Here is an 18,528-nt window from a genome sequence, read left to right on the forward strand (position 1 = left end):
AGTCAATAACAGGTGAAATCAGCATGTCAGAAACCTATCCAGTCCTTTCATGTGTTACTGGTGATGGAGGAAAGGAAACAAGGAAATGATGCCAATCAACTAGGACATGTCATCATGTGCTGGGATCTCATGTGTTCTTCATCTGTAGAAATACAGTTCAATTTCTCTGTAGTACCACAGGATGTCAGCCATTACTGCTGTTGTACCAAATAGTGCTTTCTGGGGACTGAATGGCCATCCAGCAGTCCATTTCAGATATGTAGCAAATAACACAAAATAGATCATTCTCCTTCAGATATACATTAAGGAATGTCAAAGAAACTTGTCTGCTTGGTTTCTGAAAGGGGTGAAGGGTCTACAAGAAAGACGTCCCCACTACACAGTCCACACATCATAGGTGTGCACAAGTAATGCGCAAGTCAGCATGACACATCTCCTTCCCATAGAGTTGATCAGGCTGTTGATTGTGGCCTGTGGAATGTTGTCCCACTCCTCTTCAATGGCTGTGCGAAGTTGATGGATATTGGTGGGAACTGGAACCCGCTGTTGTACACGTCGATCCAGAGCATCCCAAACATGCTCAATGAGTGACATGTCTGGTGAGTGTGCAGGCCATGGAAGAAATGGGACATTTTCAGGGGCCATGCATTATCATGTTGAAACATGAATGGCAACACAATGGGCCTCAGGATCTCGTCACGGCATCTCTGTGCATTAAAATTGCCATCGATAAAATGCAATTGTGTTTGTTGTCCGTAGCTTATGCCTGCCTATACCATAACCCCACCGCCAACATGGGGCACATGGGCTGTACTCCATGGAAAACCCCAAACGTGGTGGCGTTTTGTCCTGGTTTCTATTAGTGTCAGTGAGTAGGCTTTGATGATCAGTCTCTCTAGCACGGGTATAGGGCTGTTCAATGACACCCTTATCATACCTGCATTACAGGAACCCGGTGCACATTATATTAGCTTTGCTCTCTAAATCTATGTCTGTACTACAGTTATGTCAGAGTCTTAGGAATTGACCCACCAGCATGTTCCGCTTAAGGTGTACCGGGTAGTTACTGTCTGCAAGTGTATTCCTACTTTGCGGCTTGCAGAAGAGAGTAGACGCCAACTTGTTTTCTTAATTTTTGTGGATTGTAAGAATTTATCTGACACCAATCTCAAATTCACAGCAGAGAAAAGTCGGGAGAAAATACCTAGTTTATAGAAAGACCCTCCTACGCTCGTCCCTCAACCGATCAGTCTTGTAGGACGTGGAACTCATATTCAAAATGTGAATATTCCTGAGCATCCGCCATTCAAAAATTCAAACATAGTTCCTAATTTATGATATCCCTGCGCCTTCTTATGACTCTCCATGAAATAGGCAGAATAACGAGCTAAATGATTACAAATGTCGTGACAGTGATTTAATATTTTGCAATTGTGAGAAAATAAAAACAAAGCGGTGGCTACCTCCTGCAATAATTCTGTGCAAGGACGTCGGTCGCCAGTGCAGTGACTTGATCAGCTGGTTTAGCTAACTGTTGTAATGTTAGCTAGATCAGCTACTGCTAGCTAGCTCTACCTTTACCGACGTAAACAGCTTGCTTGGCTTGTTTAAATTACCGTAAAGTTGTAGACATGCAGCCCCAAAATGAAATGATCAGAAATCAGTCGATAGATCAGCCTGTTTTTCCGCGATTGCTAATGTTACTTTGCATACCTGCCAACTCAAAAAACCTTGGAGTGAGATTTTGTCCTGGGTCCGCCTGGGTCCTGCAGTCGGTGAAAAGCAATTGCACTGCCTGCGTCTCAGAACTGCGGCCGCCTTGATCTCATGAGGTTATCGTTGCCCACGTGTGCATGACGTCAGAGAAAGTCGGGATCAAGTCGGACACAAATCTAACCAGCATGCATTGGGCGGTGATCGCCGGTGATCGATTCTGCGCAGACCTGGCTCATCTCAAATTAGCCTCTTGTCTATGATCTGTCGGCATGGTTATACTGGCCTGTGGCCTTCTTGGAGGCCTTGATGATATCGGAGGGGGGCTCCCATTTGAAGCAGGGCTCCAGATTGGCCATCTTTATGGTCATTATTGAGGACAGGGTGCCATCCAATGCTAGGCTGTTTCTTCTCTTGGTTTTGTTCAGTCCCACAACTGAAAACACCCTCTCAGCATCTGCGTTTGCATGGGGCAACACCAGGACAAGCTTGGCGACAGCAGCAAGCCTCTCGAATTCTTTGGCTCCTGTCACCTATGAAAATGCACCAAAACACAATGGAAAAACATACCTTGATTTTTGATTGATTAATACTGTAAGTATACTGTAGGTTGATCCATTAACAAAGTTCAGATAAAAACATGCATAATTTGCAACATGCATGACACATATATGCATGCAACAGATGTAGCCAAGCCACACCTGCCAAAAGGAAAGACAAAAAAGGAAAAAAAATGTACCTTATGCTTCCGGGTTGCCATTTCAGCCCAGAAGCTTTCCATTTCAGTTTCGTCCTGCAGGAATATCATTGGCATGGTCTGATAATTTAGAAACTCCTCACCCAGAAGGTCATGCTCCTCTGGCCCATGGTATGGGAGGAGATGGGGAAACCTATTTATGAAAGTAGAGTTACAAGTTGTTACGTTTTAGGTATATAGTCATCAACCAGCAGCAGTTCATACACATCTTTGAGGAGAAGCCACATAAGAATATCTCATGTGCAGTTTAGGAGTGAACACACCTCATCATAAAACACAGGGTATTTTAGCTAAGATGATAGACAATAATTAGAGAAAAAAAACTAACCTTTCAACAAAGTACAGGACATCTTCGATGTCACTTTCAGCCCTCTGCTGTACATCTACAAATTGTGCGTGCTTGATCAGTGGCTCTTCCAGTGGCAGCTTCTTAAGTGCATAGTCCACAGCACTTGTCAGGAAACACAACACAGCTTCATGGAATGAATCCACCTGCTGTGGTGTGATGTCACCCTCGTCGAGTAATCTGTTAAGTTTAGCCCTGGTTGTGAACCCAATGTTCAGCTTTCTTCCTGTCACAGATACAGCATATCGGTATAAGGTACAAGGCTAAATATCACATATCACAGTGTTTGATCATAATAGTAGTCAAATACTAACCTGGTAAATGGTTAGCCTTTTCTTTAAAGGCAATTTCACAAGGCTCCTCATGGCACTGCAGAGCTGCTGGAACCATAAACTTGGAACATAGCTTGCGTACGAATTTCACCATCTATAACAGACATTTACAAAAATAGTAGGTGAAACCTGTTTTAGAGGATCCCTGCAGATATCAGTAAGAAACACAGAATGGAAAAAAACAGCAAAATCCAATCCCACCTCATCATCTCACCCTCAACAAAGATATTGATGACTGCTCTCTCTGAAGCAGCAAGTTGAAAGAAGTGAAAGTTGGTACGGTGGCTTGGAATGCCAAGAGTGTGCAAAGTTGTCATCAAGGCAAAGGGTGGCAACTTTGAAGAATCTCAAATATAAAATATTTTGATTTGTTTAACACTTTTTTGGTTACTACATGATTCCATATGTGCTATTTAATAGTTTTGATGTCTTCACTATTATTCTACAATGTAGAAAATAGTAAAAATAAAGAAAAACCCTTGAATGAGTAGGTGTGTCCAAACTTTTGACTGGTACTGTATGTCAAATCTTTCCTCCCTCTTCTTCCGTGTCCTATTTCTCTGGCACGTTGTTCTAAAACGGGAAGACGGGGAAAGCCCCAGAAGACCAGCCTAGCTGCTCACGGGAGACTCGAGGGATGTGAGTATGAGAAGAAAAGCGGGGGTGGGGAGTGTGTGTGTGTGTGTATACAGTGCCTTGCAAAAGTATTCAGACCCCTTGGATTTATTAATTTTATTATTACAAAGTGGGATTCAAATGTATTTCATTGTCATTTACATGAAATACTCTGTCAAAGTAAAAAAATATATATAGGCGTTGCAGAAGTCTTCAGCCCCTTTGTTTAGGCAAGCTTAAATTACTTAAGGAGTAAAATGTGGCTTAACAAATCACAGAAGAAGTTACATGGACTCACTATGTGTGAAATAACAGGGGTTGACATGATTTTTGAATGACTAACCCTTCCTGTGTCCTCCATACATACAACATATGTAAGGTCCCTCAGTCAAGTATTGAATTTCAAGCTCAGATTCAACTACAGAGACCAGGGAGCTTTTCGAAAGCCTCATAAAGAAGGGCAGTGATTGGTAGATGGGTAACAATAACAAATCAGACATTGAATATCTCTAAGCATGGTCAAGTTAATAATTATGCTGTGGAATATGTATTATTATACCACTCAGACACATCAAAGATACAGTCGTCCTTCTGAACTGAGCTTCAGGACAGGAATGAAACTGCTTAGGGATGTTACCATGAGGCCATTGGTAGGGCTGTAGCAGTCATGAAATTTTGTCAGCCGGTGAATGTCAAGCAATTCACACGGTAATTGACCGTTAATTAACATAAACACATGTAGCATCTCCTGGCTTCCACGCATAGCCTACAAGCCACTGATGCCGACCTTTGGAACATCTACTGTCACGTTCGTATACAGACGGGACGGATCAAGGCGCAGCGTGATATGCATACATGTTTATTAACGAATAAACACAACGACAAAACAATAAACAAACGATACGTGAAGTCCAAGGCAACACAACATACCTTAACACGGAACAAGATCCCACAACTAACTCGTGCCAAAAGGCTGCCTAAGTACTAAGTATGGTCCCCAATCAGAGACAACGAGCGACAGCTGCCTCTGATTGGGAACCACACCGGCCAACATAGAAATAGACATACTAGAACATCAACATAGAAATATACAACATAGAACATACACACCCTGACTCAACATATATGAGTCCCTTGAGTCAGGGCGTGACATCTACATTTCAAAAAGTATAATAAATCCATAGCCTACACCATCACAATAAATCCATTATGTATTTTAGACAGGTCTAAAGAAACATGATATGAAGAAAATGTATTCTTTTTCAGAAGAACAGAATAGCATACTCTGAGTTGTCCTTATGTTAGGCCTTGATTTGGCTATGTCATATGGCTGTGGGCTACACTAGTTCATTTAGCAGACAAGATTTGCTTAGAATTCCGTGGCATTATTTTATATTATTTTATAATATGAAGAATACAATTGAACATAGCTGAATAAAGTATGTTTTCTCCAAAAGATTTCTGAAGGAGTGCGCACATGCAATTATTCTGTGTTGAACGGGTAACAAAGAAACAGGTCTTCCTATATGCTTAATTTATTTATGCAACTTTAGTTGTGATCAAAACATATAGCCCAACGTTTGTATTTTTTATACGTTGTAAGGCTGCATGATGCGACTCTAATGCTGACTTGAAAAAAGTTGCATGAAAGGCATGAGCTCTGCTTTGTTATTTGCGCAGGTTGCACACATTTCATCAGTCTCTCATTCACTATTTGACAAGCACTTGATAATGCCTCGAATTTCCCGGTGGCATCCTCTTTGTGTGGCCATAATGCCCCCTAAAAAATCCATGCCTTTTGCGGCCAACTGAAATATAATAATTATAATTCCCTTCTCCTGGCTGCGTGCTCCGAAGTACCTCTCACTCACATGGCTCTCTCAGATAGCTCAATTCTTATTAGCCAATGCCCGTCACGTGATCGGGTCTTTCTCACAGGCTACAAGCGAAGACAGACACATCGGGGACCCAACTGTGCGTGTCCTTATCCAATTCTGAGGTGCACATTGAAGATATTGGAAGAACTCTCCACATTTACTTTTCGTCAGCCAACAAGGTGAGTAGACGTAACGAACAGTAGAAGCACTAGCCTATCAACTTTTGTACTATGGGCTGCCTGTGTCAATCTACTATCCCCCATAGTAGAAAAGTTGACCTATTCTGTGCGATAAATAAATATTCCAAACATAATCTGGGACAGTTGTGGAATGCGATAGATCCCAAATTAATACAACCACTAGCATCAAAAACATTGTTTTAAGCAATGAGGCTGACACAGCAGATCAGAACTTTTAGCTTAAAATGTTCATAAACTATTCGGCTATTTCATCACATTATAAGCGCAGCAATGCGCACACGGCAGGCAGTAGGCTATAAGTGTGAATGTTCCAAAATGCAATCAATTAGTGGGAAAACACCATTCTCAAAAGTGACCACAAATGCGATTATGCATGTAATGCTTTTATTATAAAGGTGCATTTTTATGGTGAAAAGGATCTTCCCCAAACTTGAAGCTCACACGCTGCGTATGTATGCCAGTTAGGCTCTACACCCCTTGTAAAGCGGATTAAAGTGCTTAATTTTAAGAAGTTATTTGGCCACTTTAGTTGTGATACAAACCTTATCAAGACATATAGGGCTATGGGCCAGGTTACATGAGGTGTGCGACTATGATTTGAAAAAGTCACACACAAAAAAAGGCATGCGCTGTTTCCTGCCTTACTGCACACAAGCTGGGCATCATTCACAAGTGATAATATATCATTCACAAGTGTAAGACTAATATTGTCACCCATCAGACTGTTCTTAATTTAATCTTGTCTTTACATATCCTAAATAATATATGTGTGAAATTTGTTTTGATTTAGAATGGATCATTATCATGCACCTGTATCGAAACAGGGGCAGGGGAAATAATACATGTAATCTATACACTTAAATAGCGAATGGAGGACACTTACCAGCCAGGTAGGCTATACTCATGTTGTAAAGATAAGCAATGTGCTTAGTATTAGGAAAGTTGAGAAATAAATATAGTAGGCCTAGCCTATAGAAAGCTGATGGGATCCTCCTCTTTTTAATAGAGGCCATCACTGTTTTCTCATGCAATTGCATAGCCTATAGAAATGTTACGCAACATGAGCTCATGGGCTCTCATTAAGTGTTTGACTGGATTTTCCATACATTTGCATTGATGTCAGAGTGATTAGAGGGACAATAGAGTGCTGAGTACCAGGCAGTTAGCAAGTTTGGTAGGCTACTAATGACCATCAGCAGCATCAGAGCTTGGAGAAGCCTAGTTACCGTGACTAAACGGTCACGTGGAATTTGACTGCCTGTAACGAGTGTCAGTGTAATGCGGTGGATCGAAGTCAGGCGCAGGACACAGAACTCGAGGAAACGTACTTTACTGAACTTGAGTAAAGAAAACAACACAGCAATACCTTCACGCAGGAAGGAACTAACCCGCTCACCAAACAACACACGAAACGACAAAACTACCACGCACAAGACACATTGGGAGCACCTGGGTTAAAAAGGGTAGGCGTGATTACACAAATGGGAAACAGGTGTGTGACATAGACATCAGGTGCAACATAGACACATATAACATAGATCGGCAGTAGCTAGTATTCCGGTGATGACGAACGCCGCAGCCTGCCCGAGCAAGGAGGAGGGGCAGCCTCGGCAGAATCCGTGACACTGCCGTCATGACTCGTGACCGCCGATGTGGCGGTAATACGGTCACCGTAACAGCACTAGCCATTGGTGATTTTAACACGGCTACAGAGTTCAATGGCTGTGATGGGAGAAAACTGAGGATGGATCAACAACATTGTAGTGACTCCACAATAGTGACCTAAATGACAGAGTGAAAATAATACAAATAGCCAGAATTTGTACAAAAACAAATTAATACTGCAAAAAAAACACAGCAAAGGAATATACTTTTTGGCCTAAATGCAAAGCCTTATGTTTGGGGCAAATCCAACACAACACATCACTGAGTAACTGCCTCCTTATTTTCAAGCATGGTGGTGGCTGCATCATGGTATGAGTATGCTTGACATCGGCAAAGACTGGGGAGTTTTTCAGGATGAAAAGAAACGGGATGGAGCTAAGCACAGTAAAATACCTAGAGGAAAACCTTCTTCAGTCTGCTTTAAACCAGAGATTGGGAGAGGAATTCACCTTTCAGCAGAACAACAACCTACAACACAAAGCCAAATCTACGCTGGAGTTGCTTACCAAGAAGACCGTGAATGTTCTTGAGTGGCCAAGTTTCAGTTTTGACTTAAATCTGCTTGGAAATCTATGGCAAGGCTTGAAAATTGCTGTTTAGCCATGATCCCCAACATCTTGACAGAGCTTGAATAATTATGAAAATAATAATGTGCAAATATTACACAATCCAGGTGTGCAAAGCTCTTATAGACAGCTGTAGTCGATGCCAAATGTGTTTCTAACATGTATTGACTCAGGGAGCTGAATACTTATGCAACAACTATATTTTATTTATTTTATTTGTATTAATTTTAAAATGACATTAGCCTTTTGTGTAGATTGTTGACAAAAAATGACAATGTAATACATTTTAATCCCACTTTGTAACACAAAAAAATGTGAAGAAAGGGGTCTGAATACTTTTGTAAGGCACTGTTTGTGTGTGTGTGTTTTGTGAGGATATCAGTGAGGGAGGGGGTGAGTGATGGCGGAGTTTGAGATGTTGACGTGACAGGCGCTCATTGTTGCCCATTGTCACCAACACTAGCTAATGAAATTACAATGAACCCTGGGAGGTCTCGGATGGGCCAGACACCGCGAGGTGCTCAGATACATATTAAACAGAAAATTCCACCCCGCACGCCGCGTCCTCCGTGTCGCACAAACATACGAGAGCGGGAGGAAGAGGATGAGAGATTGACTCGAGAGAGAGAGCTATGTTATATGTTGAGAATCGGATGTGTTTATTTTGTGCAGATTGAGTTAATTCATAGAAGTACTACAGCTTGATCTACAGAAAAAGTACTTTGCCTTCCTGTGGTTTTCACAGTTGGATCTTAATTACAAGATCCACGTTTTGGAGTATCTACAGTGGGGAAAAAAAGTATTTAGTCAGCCACCAATTGTGCAAGTTCTCCCACTTAAAAAGATGAGAGAGGCCTGTAATTTTCATCATAGGTACACGTCAACTATGACAGACAAAATGAGATTTTTTTTCTCCAGAAAATCACATTGTAGGATTTTTTATGAATTTATTTGCAAATTATAGTGGAAAATAAGTATTTGGTCAATAACAAAAGTTTCTCAATACTTTGTTATATACCCTTTGTTGGCAATGACACAGGTCAAACGTTTTCTGTAAGTCTTTGAGTTCTATTAGATATATTGCCATATTGTGGATTCAGAGCTGAGGTTGAAAGCCATAACACATATGTTTTCTTAACAACAGCTTATGGTCAATAATGTCAAAAGTGGCACTGAAATCTAACAGTACAGCTCCCACAATCTTCTTATTATCAATTTATTTCAACCAATCATCAGTCATAAGTGCAGTACATGTTGAGTGCCCTTCTCTATAGGCATGCTGAAAGTCTGTTAATTTGTTTACAGGCAGCATATTTGAATGCCGTGCCCCTGGTTAGTGGGAGTGAAGGTGTACTACATTTATGTATGTAGGTGAGAGACTATCTCTGAGTGCTTCTCTTAGTGTGCATGTAAAGGAAACTGCCAAAATAAAGGAAACACTTGAGTAAATGAGGGATACAAAGCAGGCTTCGGCGGTATACCATATACAGTGGGGAAAAAAAGTATTGAGTCAGCCACCAATTGTGCAAGTTCTCCCACTTAAAAAGATGAGAGAGGCCTGTAATTTTCATCATAGGTACACGTCAACTATGACAGACAAAATTAGAAGAAAAAAATCCAGAAAATCACATTGTAGGATATTTAATGAATTTATTTGCAAAATATGGTGGAAAATAAGTATTTGGTCAATAACAAAAGTTTCTCAATACTTTGTTATATACCCTTTGTTGGCAATGAAACAGGTCAAACGTTTTCTGTAAGTCTTCACAAGGTTTTCACACACTGTTGCTGGTATTTTGGCCCATTCCTCCATGCAGATCTCCTCTAGAGCAGTGATGTTTTGGGGCTGTTGCTGGGCAACACAGACTTTCAACTCCCTCCAAAGATTTTCTATGGGGTTGAGATCTGGAGACTGGCTGGCCACTCCAGGACCTTGAAATGCTTCTTACGAAGCCACTCCTTCGTTGCCCGGGCGGTGTGTTTGGGATCATTGTCATGCTGAAAGACCCAGCCACGTTTCATCTTCAATGCCCTTGCTGATGGAAGGAGGTTTTCACTCAAAATCTCACGATACATGGCCCCATTCATTCTTTCCTTTACACGGATCAGTCATCCTGGTCGCTTTGCAGAAAAACAGCCCCAAAGCATGATGTTTCCACCCCCATGCTTCACAGTAGGTATGGTGTTCTTTGGAGGCAACTCAGCATTCTTTGTCCTCCAAACACGACGAGTTGAGTTTTTACCAAAAAGTTCTATTTTGGTTTCATCTGACCATATGACATTCTCCCAATCCTCTTCTGGATCATCCAAATGCACTCTAGCAAACTTCAGACGGGCCTGGACATGTACTGGCTTAAGCAGGGGGACACGTCTGGCACTGCAGGATTTGAGTCCCTGGCGGCATAGTGTGTTACTGATGGTAGGCTTTGTTACTTTGGTCCCAGCTCTCTGCAGGTCATTCACTAGGTCCCCCCGTGTGGTTCTGGGATTTTTGCTCACCGTTCTTGTGATCATTTTGACCCCACGGGGTGAGATCTTGCGTGGAGCCCCAGATCGAGGGAGATTATCAGTGGTCTTGTATGTCTTCCATTTCCTAATAATTGCTCCCACAGTTGATTTCTTCAAACCAAGCTGCTTACCTATTGCAGATTCAGTCTTCCCAGCCTGGTGCAGGTCTACAATTTTGTTTCTGGTGTCCTTTGACAGCTATTTGGTCTTGGCCATAGTGGAGTTTGGAGTGTGACTGTTTGAGGTTGTGGACAGGTGTCTTTTATACTGATAACAAGTTCAAACAGGTGCCATTAATACAGGTAACGAGTGGAGGACAGAGAAGCCTCTTAAAGAAGAAGTTACAGGTCTGTGAGAGCCAGAAATCTTGCTTGTTTGTAGGTGACCAAATACTTATTTTCCACCATAATTTGCAAATAAATTCATTACAAATCCTACAATGTGATTTTCTGGATTTTTTTCTTCTCAATTTGTCTGTCATAGTTGATGTGTACCTATGATGAAAATTACAGGCCTCTCTCATCTTTTTAAGTGGGAGAACTTGCACAATTGGTGCCTGACTAAATACTTTTTTCCCCACTGTAAGTGATTTTTTTTAGTAGAAGTAACTCATTTTCCACTGTGCCACCTTTTTTTGTTGTTGAAATAATGATCTTTAGAATCTGTTTTAGTGTTCTATCGTTCATAACGCAACATCTGTCGGTGCTTGTCCATTATACAATTGCCCTTTGACTCATTATGTAGAACCAGCTTACCATGTTCTGTATCTGAATGTACACTGCGTTATGAGTGTGTATAAGAAGGTGTTGTCCTCAGACAGTGTCTAGAAATACCGTAGTGTGCCAGACCCCCTGTGCTGCCGCCGTGCCCGCCAGCCCCCTCTAAATCACCATAAGCCGGTCACACACACAGGAACACACACACACACCACAGGAGGCTGGTGAAGGGTGGACAGCTCATAACAATGGCTGGAATGAAGTGAATGGAATGGTAAAAAGCACATGGAAACGAAGTGTTTGATACCGTTCCATTTTTTCCATTCCAGCCATTTCTTTGAGCCCGTCCTCCTCAGTTTAAGGTGCCAGTAGCCGCCGGTGACACACACACCAAGGCCCCATTGTGAAGCTGCACCATCAGTTGCCGCTCATCAAACAGGCCAGAGACTTTTGTTTGCCATCTAGTTAGATAGATGAATCAATGAAGCCCAGGCCAGCGCCAGCCACTTACCCCTCAGGTAGACCCAGTCCTGTTTCTCCCTCCTTCCTCCCCGCCCCCCTCTCTCTCTTGATGTAGCCGTTAGTGCGTGTTGGAAGGGAGGGGCGAATTGGGTTTGTGTGTGTGTCAGTGGTGGCTATAGAAAGAGCATGCCACACTGGTGTAATGAAAAGGCTGTCAGGCTGATGTCAAAGGTAAACACACACACCTACCTGCTGAAGCCTGGTGGCGATGTGCAGCCACCGCTGTGTGTTTTGTGCATGCAAGGTGTGTATGCACGTGTGTGTCACCCCCGCAGATGTTGAAATATGGCTTCCATATTTCACCGCACCACCTGCATTTGTAAATGCCAAGCGTCCTCCTCCTGTCCCCCGTCACACGTGATTGGTTAATTCAAAAGGTTGACTTAAGCTTTTAAGAAATTGAAGAAATAATCCAAGATGGAACCTTCGAGAGGAGGGGAGAAGAGGGAGGAGGGAATTGTTATTCGGTGCACAACCCCCAAATATTGAACACTGCCAGTATCATTCTGTCAACAAAGATTAATGCGGTCTTAACCTGCCGCAAACGGGATATTTTACTGTAGAAAACTCATTTTGGTTGAGCTGCCTCTGCTGCTCCCCGATCCACTACTGCTGGAGAGGAGTTGTTTTAGTCGCAGCTCAGAAGATTCTGCCGTGCTGCGAATGTTATTTCTATAAAAGTACTTTTATCATCGGGTGGTTGATGGGAGTTAGAGATTAGAAAGCTGGCCTTGGCATGTCTCGCTCTTTCTGTCTGTCTGTCTGTCTGTCTGTCTCTCGCTCTCTTTCTCTTTCTCTCTCTCTTTCTCTCTCTCTCTCTCTCTCTCTCTCTCTCTCTCTCTCTCTCTCTCTCTCTCTCTCTCTCTCTCTCTCTCTCTCTCTCTCTCTCTCTCTCTCTCTCTCTCTCTCTCTCTCTCTCTCTCTCTCTCTCTCTCTCTCTCTCTCTCTCTCTCTCTCTCTCTCCTTCCCCCCACTCTCATGGGCAGTCACAGTAAATAGCTATCCTGAAGTAAATGTATAACTGACACTTCAGCTGACAATCAAATGCTATCACTGAATTCTCACTGTCTATCACTTTGGCCCTGCGAGCGGGTATTGCGTGGAGGATGGTAGCGGATGGAGGCGGCGCGTTAACTGGACCCGATCGATGAAATGTTGTGAAGAGGGGCCCGTGCTCTCCACCTCCCCTGCCCTCTTCCACCCATCCCTCCCTCCCCCTTCCTTCCTCTACCTGTTTCTCTCTCTGTTTTATTAATTTTTCTCTATCCCCTGCTCTCTTCTTCTCCCCTCTTTCTCTCCCTCACTCGTTCCCCCGCTCTCCCCCTCCATTCTTCCTACTCTTGACAGGGCACTCCTTGTGTGGGCTGGTCCATGTCAAGGCCTCTTGTTTGACAGACCGCTCATAATGGTCAGACGGCGAACACCACTTCTGTCTCTCCATTTGTATCTCTCCTCCCCTTCTTTTACCCTCCCTCCCCATGTTTTATATGACTGTCTGTCTGTCTGTCACTCAGACTGCCTTAAAATACAAAGTGAGCTCTTGCATTTGAACCAACTCTCCGAAGGGTAGTTGTGTACAGAAGCTACTACCGTTTCAGTTTTTTAGTTTTGTATTGATTAGTTCAGTATACTATTGTATTTGGTGTTTTGTTTGTTAATGTGGCTTTATATGTATAGGTTGTGTACTTGTGTACTGAAAATATAAAAGGTGTGTGAGTTTGTTTGTGTGAATGTGGAGGGAATAGATGGGAAGGAAAGAGGGGGGTTGGGGGACATGACAGACAGAAGCTGGGAACGTTTGTCGGCGCTCGTCGTTTTTCAGTCAGGCAATAGACATGACAACCGTGTGGGCGGGGGAGAGGAAGAAGAGGAGGAAAGACTGACAGACGTGGCTGGGGTCATCGGGATAGGAGAGGGATGGAGCGAGCGAGGGAGGGATGGAGAGGGAGACATTGTGACAGTGACAATATCAAAAGTCACCAGTCAATGTAGTAGCCCTTCGCCTGTCTGTCAACCTCCCTAATAGAGTCCTTCTGTCTCCCCTCTAGCTCAACACACACTCACCAGCAAACACTACTGAAACCTCCGGAAAACGTTAACCGAACGTCTGACAGACGTAAATGAGAGCCTCTATTGACATTGAAAATCTGACACTCTCCAATGCCCATGTCATGATTCCCACTAACATGAAGGATTCCTCTGGAAAAGATATACGAAAGGAGTTTATGCAATGCTTGCCATTTCCCTGTTAACATCCAGGTCCTTGAGAAAAATACTGCTGAATACATAGAGTACACAACCTTGTAAAAAAAAAATTGGTTTTGTCATTTCCGCGGAAGGCTCCCCTTTGTGCGAAACCTGGAGGCAACACTTGCGATGAATTGTGACGCCACTCTAATTCCTTTGGAAATGCACTGAAGTCGATAAAGGGGCAAATGGTGTGGCAGTGACCTGCAGTATGGCGTTATTAACCTGTTTTGCATACACCTCAGAACATTGTGGTGCTAAACTGGATAGCCACTTTATTTGTGCAGTTATTTATTGGGCAGCAACATGGCTGTAATGCCTGTCCAGGGACCTGACTGGAGTGCAGTTATAGATGATCATGATTGCTGGTTATTAGTGCCCTGGGGGTGGGGGGGAGTGTTTGTACAGTGTGTGTGGAGGGGCATGTGTCTGCAGTCATGACAGTTTTTCGTCAGTACATTTGTTTCTGTTAGGCCACAGAACACAATCATTTAGAATACTGTTTGCAGTCACATTCCGTCTAGCAAGAAGTTTGTTTGGCATAATTATTTTGGGCTTGATCGATGACGAAACTGAAATGAACAATGGAAAATAGGATTGCAGCTATTTGCAACATTGTTGGTGGTTCAAGAGGAGAGCTAAGCTGGTACATTTAGTTGATAGCTGTGATACGTTTAGATATGTTGGAGATGCGTGGGTGGCATTTGGGGACAGCACTGAAAAATCTGGTAAAGTCTGCTTGGCCCAGTTTTCCTGAGCTCCTGTAATTGATAGGAAGGCACAATACCAGTGGTATTGACTAAAATGTGGATATACCGTAACTCAATGATATTATTAGCTGAAGATGCATTGATGACACCTATTGATGAGATATGCAGGCATGTGTTTACACATTCATAAGAAATTGTTAGTCAAGACTCTGATGCCTGTAGATGTTTTAGTCTGGCCTTTTTGAAGCCCATTGATATTTGAAGCATTTTTCTCAGAGCCCTAGAGAGAGAACCTTTCTCAGTCAGTCTAAAAGCTGACAGTGCCAGACAGACAAGTCATCCTCTTGTTGTCGGTGGCACTTCGATGAACCCTTTGCCTCCCTTCACAACGGGGGAAGAAAAAACAACAAACAAAGGCCATCTCTCCATCTCATCCCTTTTCATCCCTACTTTCCTAGGTCTGAATCAGCATCAGTTGTTGGGTTTAAGAACTCCTCTTGGCACCGGCTCAAGGTCCTTTGCGCCTCTCTCACGCCGGTGAAAAGCAGCTTCCACAGTGTGGATGTGTAATTTACGCCGACAGCGGTATTGACTATATTTAACAGACTGATGAATGGCAAAAATAAATAAGACTACCAGGAGAGCCCTGAGGCCCTTCTCAACAATACATTACAATTAGGCCTCCAGAGAATTGGAAGGCTAAAGTCATCCACAGGCAATTACTCTGAACCTTCAAAGGGAAAATGGCCAAACGTTGGTCAAATATACATCAGAGAGCTTTCTAGTAGATATATAATCACTTACATTGTAGTTTGTTTTTTGACAGTATGATGTGTAGAGGTCGCGTGTAAGCCATGGATTTGTTAATTAATTATGTTGGAATTGTATAACGTTTGATATTTTGTCTGTTTGATTTGTTTTAACAGGTACACCATATCTGGGTTGGATTAATTGCAGTTTTTTGCTCTAACGCGACCGTATTTCATGCTTGAGCAAATGCCCAAATTAGCTTGAGCATCAGCGGTAGCCACTTCCATTGGAGCTTGATTGGCCACATTGAGGGACAGCACAACCAACCAATCAGGTCATAGTAACTGATGAGCAGGGGGCGGGACAACAGCAGACCTTATTCGATCTCCTTGGCTATCAACATTATCTCCACATCCTGGTTTACTGTTCACTGTTAGCGAGTCGTGTTAGACTGAATTGTTTTGTTAGATGAAGCCAATACATTAAGGATAGCATTCAGGCCCCTTGTTATGGCTGGGGCCATTTGTTTCCCTGTGAATTAGAGTTGGGCTGAAGGCGTCACTGGGTGTTAAATGAAGCCAGTCGAGGCCTGTCGCTCGGCTGGACTAGTGGTGGGGGGGTGGTAAGGCGTTGGTTATTATTCAGAGGTGGACTGCACAATGCCGCCCGCCCGGGCTTGCCGTTTCCGCGATTCGACCTAATGGGGTGGGACGGGGTGGCCGACGGCTCCTCCAATGCTCGGCTGGGTTGATCTCTCTCCTATCCATTCCCTCTCTCTCTCCCCTCCCCCCTATTCATCCAACACCAGCATATTCTGATGACTCGTGTCATTAAAGCGCTCGTCCACCGAGGAGGTAATTAGCCAAAGTATGGCATCTATCACCGGGTTTAGCCCTGCGCCGCTGCCAGGGAGTTCTGGAATGACGTTCGGAGCCACAATAGCATCCTGCGGGCCCCCGTGTTCCATGCGTGGTGCGCATTAACCTTCCGAAGCTTGTTCGTTTTGTCTACGCTGGACGTTGGTGGGTTTTTTATTTTATGTTTTCCCTATAAATGTGAAAGCAACATGGTCACCAACATCAAGGGATCAGGGTAGAACAGATAATGTGGTATCCTAGGACATGAACATGTCTCTAGAATGTGATATAAGCAAATACAGGATATTCTTTAAGGACTTAAACATGTCTCTAGAATGGAATGGTTGACATTTTAGGCCTAAGTCATTTCCTGTAGTGACAGTAGGCCCTTTGTGTGTTGAGCGAGTGGCCAACTACACAAAGCCATTTTTCTATTTATGTTAACCAATAGATCATTTATTTTCCTCCTTTCCCGTGTCCTCCTGATATGCTCTGACAAATCACCACAAAATGGCAGCCTTCCCCAATGTCCCAGTGACATATCCATCTGCAGTCAGACAAGTGATTAAAAGTGCAGGGCAAAATTTCAGCCCTGTCAGTGCATATAAAGTCTCTCATTTCTCCCCATCAGCACACTCTAACAGTTCCACACAGTGGAGATGGACTCACAGCAATCTAAAAACGGACACCCCACCCTGAACATTTAGATTTCATTACCCACCGAGTGACTGAATATTCATATTCTTAATTTTTTTATTTTACAGCCTCAGTCCCACCTGAATTGAAGGGACTCATACATTATTCATAAGTACGAGGCAATAGGGCGTGGTCTGATAGAGTTGACTACTGGTGTGCCAGGGAGACTCCAGATTCACTTCCTGATTCATTAATGATGCGTATTTCTACCCGACCAATGGTGCCAAGCTAACCTCCGCCCACAAGACAAGGCCCCTGGGTCATGTAGGAGCTGCTTCTCCTCCCCTAACTGTTCTTGCTCTGACCCAGTGAGGAGATTAGTACGAAGTACATGGGTCGAGGAGGGAATACTGTCGGGCTGGGAGTTTAACGTTTAACATCACAGCATAGCCAGTATGAATCGGCTGGTCTGGTTGTCAGGGAGAGGTTCCCCGAAATGTGATTATACACCAACTTACAGGCATACATTTGCACCTTTTATTTTATGGTTGGCCAATTTTAGATTCAAATAGCAGCATTCATTGAATAGCAATAAACACAGATAGACGTTGGGCAGACTCACAGACAAACAAATAGTATGCAGACTTTGGTTCCATTATTGATGAATTCTTCTTAACTCTGCTCTAGTTTTTGCCACTCTTATCCACAGAGACCAACAGCTTGATATATCTTACTTTAACAAAGACACAATTTTATCTAGCATTGCCACAATACAAGCATTCTGCTGGCAGCTTTATTCCCATCCTTGGTCACTCCATGAACAGTTCCGCTCATCTCCAAACGGGGGCTCTCTTCCCAGGGCCAAACCCCCAGCTTGTAGCCTGGTGCTCGCGCCCTGCCACCCAGCCTGCCAGCCCAGCGGGTGGTGAGCTGGTGTCTGGTCTGACACACTGAGGACAAAGCCGGCCACGGTGTCTGTTGGTGTTTTGACTCCTGATAGAGGCTCATCCTGGATTTGATCTCCCTCCGTCTGTCAGCCACCGGCGTCTCTGACCTTTCAACCCGGCTTGAATGGAGGCCCCACGTTACCTCCTGAAGCCTCGTCCATTAATCCCGCCGGCATTAAAGGCTTTAGCCTGGTCGGTAACATCCAGGTCGTATTCCCTCCCAGGATTACTGCACTGTCAGAGCTAGAAGCACAAGCATTTTGCTACACCCGCAATAACATCTGATCCCCAGAAATGAGGCAAAAGCCTATAGGCCCCTATCGGTGACATATCAATTACAACTCCTTCTCCCTGTATCGCTTGTATTTCTAATGAAAGATCTCTTGTAAATCTGAGTCTATAGGTTGTGAATATGAGTCTATAGGTTGTGAATATGATATCGTAAATGACTGCACATCTCTCTCAGCTCTATGAAGTGGTTGTGTATTTCAAAAGGCCAGTTTAGAAATAGAACCATCCTAACCCTACAAAAGTCTAGCAACTGGTAATGTCATGTTGCGCATT

At 43.4% G+C, this 18,528-nt stretch overlaps 2 long non-coding RNA genes across 2 annotated transcripts; both read right to left on the reverse strand.

Moving 5' to 3' along the window:
- Positions 1-2,203: 2,203 nt before the first annotated feature.
- LOC121572713 lies at positions 2,204-2,833 on the reverse strand. The gene is made up of 3 exons (XR_006001897.1): positions 2,799-2,833; positions 2,453-2,603; positions 2,204-2,246 (listed from the first exon to the last, which is right to left on the reverse strand). It is a non-coding gene; the product is annotated as an uncharacterized LOC121572713 (long non-coding RNA).
- A 37-nt stretch (positions 2,834-2,870) lies between these two features.
- On the reverse strand, positions 2,871-3,452 carry LOC123491500. The gene is made up of 3 exons (XR_006661348.1): positions 3,350-3,452; positions 3,131-3,242; positions 2,871-3,042 (listed from the first exon to the last, which is right to left on the reverse strand). It is a non-coding gene; the product is annotated as an uncharacterized LOC123491500 (long non-coding RNA).
- Positions 3,453-18,528: the final 15,076 nt, after the last annotated feature.

Source organism: Coregonus clupeaformis, chromosome 8 (assembly GCF_020615455.1).
Source record: "Coregonus clupeaformis isolate EN_2021a chromosome 8, ASM2061545v1, whole genome shotgun sequence".
NCBI classification, from domain to species: Eukaryota; Metazoa; Chordata; class Actinopteri; order Salmoniformes; family Salmonidae; genus Coregonus; species Coregonus clupeaformis.